Below are 5608 nucleotides of genomic sequence, written 5' to 3'. Positions count from 1 at the left end.
ATTATTTCTATAAAAGTATTTTTGTTATTTTTTATTTGATTTTTTTTAAAATACCTAGTTTGTAATTTTTGTACGCACAAATAGTTTGCATTGTTATGTGCAAACGGATTTAGTTGTAATTTGAATGCATTGGAATTTATTTTATATTTGTGCATAAAATTGAATTACATAATTATTTTAATATCATTAGGTAAATTATAAAAAATGAAATAACATTTGTAAAGAAAAAAAAGAATAAAAATAATCATGTTTGAAATACAGACATAGAAAAAAACTTTTCAAAGCAAAGTAGAAAAGAACTATTGTTTATATTAATACTTTAATATGATAACAAGAAATTTTTAACAACGAGTTTGTTTTTTAGTACACGCAAATATTGTTAGGACAAGTTTTTTACAATGACTTTTTATTACGCAAGAGAATAATTATTAATGAAAAAATAAGAAACAACGTTTACAAAAAGTTCACGAGAAATTATTATGAACGTTATTGGTTTATGCTATTGATATTTTCATTAACAGTTTATTTTAATATTTCCCTAAAAGTATTACATTAGTGAAAACAAAAAACATTTTTTAGTAAACATGTACTACAAATGCCAAAAGTTATAAAGTTGAAATTGCATAATACAAAGTAATAAAAATACTGAAAAAAGTATTGATCATCTGGTACCTAAAGATAGTTTTCATGGGGGAATGTTTTAATGCGTTGTACGAATGTACCAGTGAAGAGTCTATGTCATATTATGATGTTACCAGTCTTTACTCCTGGGTAATGGCACGTAAGCCGTTGCCTATAGGAAAACCTATAATATACAAGGGGCCTGACTTTCCACAAGTGCAAAGTATTCATGGATTAGTGAAACGTACCTCCAAAAGACTTATATTTTCCAATTTTACCATATACATGTAATGATTGCCTTTTGTTTGGGTTATGGAACAAAGTGACAACAAGTGTATGCATAATGATGCCGAGCGTGTGCTTACTGGTACATACTGTACTCCTGAACTTCATATGGCTTTAGATCTCGGATACAAAATTCTACAAATTATACGGATCAGAAGATAATTTGTTTAAAGATTATGTCAATTCCTTCTTAAAAATGAAACAGGAGTCTTCAGGATTTCCTAGCTGGTGCAAAAGTAAACAAGATCAAGAAAAATATATTGCAGACTATTATGAACATGAATGCATTCAGTTAACGGAAAATAACATTGAATCAAATCCTGGTCTAAGATATATTTCCAAAATATTTCTCAATTCATTATACGGCAAATGGGGACAAAGAACAGATTTATCTCAATCTGTAATTGTAGATACTCCAGAAAAATTTTTAAGTTATCTATGGGCACCGCAAAATTTTCCAATGTTATCCTTGCAGCCTTTATCACCTCTTGGGCGCGTCTAAAACTTTACGAATTACTAACAGCTATAGATCCTGAGCGTGTATTGTACTGCGACACTGATAGTATTATGTTTGTGCAGCAACGTAATGAAAAGCCTCCACTTTCTTTGGGTTCCTATTTAGGTCAGTTAACTAATGAAGTTCCTGATGGCTGGGAAATTGATGCCTTTATAGGCTTAGGACCAAAAAATTATGCCTATAGAATGAAAGAAGTTCAAACAGGGAAAGTAGATTATGTATTTAAAATTAGAGGAATAACTTTAAATCATCGTACACGACAAGAAATTAACTTTGATCATTTTTATCAACTAGTTCGAGATAAAGCTGAGAAAAAACAGTTACACAATCCAGGAAGAATTGTTCGTAAGCCGGGGTTTGTCATCGTATCCAAGTCTGAAACTAAAACATATCAGAAAGTTCAAAATAAAAGACGACGATTAAATCATAACAGTATTACTGACTATAGAACATTGCCATATGGTTATCAAAGTATTAAATGCGTGAAATGATTGGTATTCTGTATATATGTAAATAGTAGACTGTCTAAAGGTATCATGATGTTATAATATCATCAAATATGTCCATAAGTTTTCCTATCCGTTGGTACTTCTACGTATATATAATGTAAATATCTTATTTAAATGTGTATATCAATATACCAATATAGAATATTGTAGAGTATATAAATACAATAAAGCGTTACAATTTATAATAATGTTTTATTTCTCCAAACAAATATTCATATCATACGAAGTATCTGTATTCTATATAAGATAAAGGAAGAATACCTATGCTTCATATAAATGACCCTAAGTTGGAAATTATGTTGTCGGCATAATGGTTTTTACAAAGGAAAGAGCATCTTAGAAGTAAGTAAAGGATTAGAATACTGTTGTAGTGAAAATATATCTATATGTACATGGGTTATACCACAGTGATACCCTTTGTGCTTCAAATACCAGTAATGATCTTTGGTATGCTCACACATTTTAGTATTTTTCGAAACATAATTCCTCGGAGCTTGCTTAGCAAGCGATCCGGTGAATATTACGAGAGGTTAAATAAATAAGGAGATTGCTTAGCAATTTTTATATTTTCACAATCAAATTTAACAACGAGTTTGCACAGGAAACGAACCAACAAATAAACAGAGCTTACGCTGGAAGGAAACAAATAAATAAATAATGAGTTTGAGTAACAAACGATCCAACTAAAATTCCAAAGGAAACGATACAATAAAATATATGAGAGGTTAAATAAATAATGAGTTTGCTTAGCAATTTAAATACGATCACACTCTATGAATGTTCTGTTAAGAAAAAATAACAAAACCAGTTTAAACCAGTTTAAACACCTGTAGCAAAGCAAACAAAACAAATTTCTAGCACTACTAACAAAGGAATTTTTAAACCCACTAACATAAGGTACAAATTACATTATATTGTGTAATATTACTGTTACTAAATTTAAAATATGTTAAACTACCTGCGTACGAGATTACAAAGCTAACTGCGTTTGTGTACAATATTACAAAACGAAATGCGTTTGGGTACGAGACTACAAAACGAAATGCGATTGGGTACGAGACTACAAAACAAAATGCGTTTGGGTACGAGATTACAAACTGTGTTGTAGCCTATACAAGTAGTAGTGTTATACTTCATGTTAATATTATAATTATTATTTTGGACGGTAATTAAATTATATTTCATGCAAAGTATACGTATACAAAACGTGTACGGTAAATCATAATACATTTTTTTATGTTTATGTTCGGTTAAGTTTGTTAATGTTTGTGTAATCATGTATAAACATGTACAGGAATTGTAAATAAACTCATAGGATTATGTTCGGCAATGTTCGGGAAACTTCGGTTAAGTTCGGAACCATTTGTGTGGTACATTAACCAATATGTACAAAATTCTAAATAAACTCTTAGGTTTATGTTCGGCAATGTTCGGGAAACTTCGGTTAAGTTCGTGTTAACTTGTTTAAATTTTTAATTATTAGTGTTTTAAAAATAATGTATACTAGATTAATGCAAAGAAAACACATTAAAATTCATCCGCCATATTTGTTTCTTCAAAGAACGCCACCTGTACCATAACATTCACATTAGTGTGTATAAGACTGTGCGTGTGTGTACATGTGCCATAGCAAGTTACCGAGTGTTGTTTGTTTTTATAACCGGCAGTACCCCGAACACTTTCCGGGCGGCAATATTTTACGCGGCCCGCGTCGCGAAAACCTTTTTCCGGGCGCAAATACCGCGCGGCGCGTACCGGTCGCGGTAAAAAACGCGCGGCGCGCACCGCTTGCGGTAAAAAACGTGTAAAAATGGTATTTATTTTACTAATATGATTTATTTTATCTATTTATATAAAAATATATTTTTTAATAAACATATTTCCAAAGTTTCAAAAAAATCAACGCCATATTGTTTATGCAAATTTATTAAATTTTTATTTTTAATTTACAATGTTCTAATCTGTATAGTAATGTTCGTTATGTCCTAACGATTAAGAAAATACCTTTCTTTTCTTTCTACGACCAATACTTGGCCGTAAAAAGCGAAAAAATAAAAAACTATACTTTTAAACACCCTGTATAAAATCAAAAAAAATAAAAATTGTTCAAATTTATCATGTAGGGTGTCTTTCTATATAGATTTTGACCTGATAAATCGATTTCTGTTGTCCATTTTCTCCTACGATGAATCGTTTACGATTTATGACCATTTAAAATTATTTTAAAGTTACATTGTTCTAATCTGTATAGTAGTGTTCCTTAGGTCCTAACAATCAAGAAAATACTTTTCTTTTGTTTCTACGACCAATAGTTGCCCGTCAAAAGCAAAAAATAAAAAACTATACTTTTGGAACACCCTGTATAAAATCGAAAAAAATAAAAATTGTTCAAATGTATCATGTAGGGTGTCTTTCTATATAGATTTTGACCTGATAAATCGATTTCTGTTGCCAATTTTCACCTACGATCAACCGTTTACGATTTATGACCATTTAAAATTATTTTCAATTTACATTGTTCTAATCTGTATAGTAGTGTTTCTTAGGTCCTAACAAATAAGAAAATACTTTTCTTTTGTTTCTACGACCAATAGTTGGCCGTCAAAAGCGAAAAAATAAAAAAAACTATACTTTTGAAACACCCTGTATAAAAAAAATAAAAATTCTTCAAATGTATCATGTAGGGTGTCTTTCTATATAGATTTTGACCTGACAAATCGATTTCTGTATTCCATTTTCACCTACGATAAATAGTTTACGAGATATGAGCATTTAAAGTTATTATACGGAAAAATCTTAGTCTTTTTGCATCAACGCCACCTACATACCAGCACATGTCAGTACCACACATGCTTTTGTGCAGTTAACATCAATCCGTATCGGTCTCGTGTTATTTGTACAATCGGCATTTCCTCATACGCTTACCGACAAAATCATTTTGTCGTTTCCCGGTTTTTTTCCCGCCATATATTAGTGCTTCGTATGTGCTTCAAACATCAGAAAAGACAATTTGTGTTAGGTAAGTATCAACATTTTAACATTTCTATACTTTACATGTACTTTTTAGTACATATCATAACATTATAATGTAGCTTTACATCGGTATATCTGATAAATCCATTTCTATTATTTCAATTGACACATATATTTTTAAAGAAAAAAATACTCACTTAGAATCTTAATAAACGCGTGCATATACGCCACTGATATCAACAGATAAATTATTCGTATTCGTTTTCTCATGGCTTCAAAATCAAGCTTCTTTCCTTGTAAATTCCATTCCATTCAGCTAAGAATAAAAAAATGCCTCAAGCAGCATTCAGGTTAACTACACCCCTCCCCTTCTCTTCCGCTCACCAGCGCACGTATACATGCTCCCCTCTACCTCTCTTGCTCTTTCCACCAAACTGCCCCGCACCTCTCCTCTCCTCTCACGCACCGATCGCATTTATCCATCCTTCCACACATTCTCTTTCTCTCTCTCTCTCGCATCCACTCTTGTCCTTAAACTCCCCTCACGTCTCTATTGCTCTTTCCGCCAAACTAGAAGCAAAAACTGCCCAGCGCCTCTCTTCTCCTCTCACGCACCGAACGCATACACACACACACACACACACACACACACACACACACACACCAACACAAAAATACATTCTTTTTCCGCATCTATCGTTCG

Source organism: Thermobia domestica, chromosome 16, assembly GCF_964235325.1.
Source record: "Thermobia domestica chromosome 16, izTheDome1.hap1.1, whole genome shotgun sequence".
Classification (NCBI taxonomy): Eukaryota; Metazoa; Arthropoda; class Insecta; order Zygentoma; family Lepismatidae; genus Thermobia; species Thermobia domestica.
The sequence above is the reverse complement of the archived record's forward strand: the minus strand, read 5'-3'. Positions refer to the sequence as shown.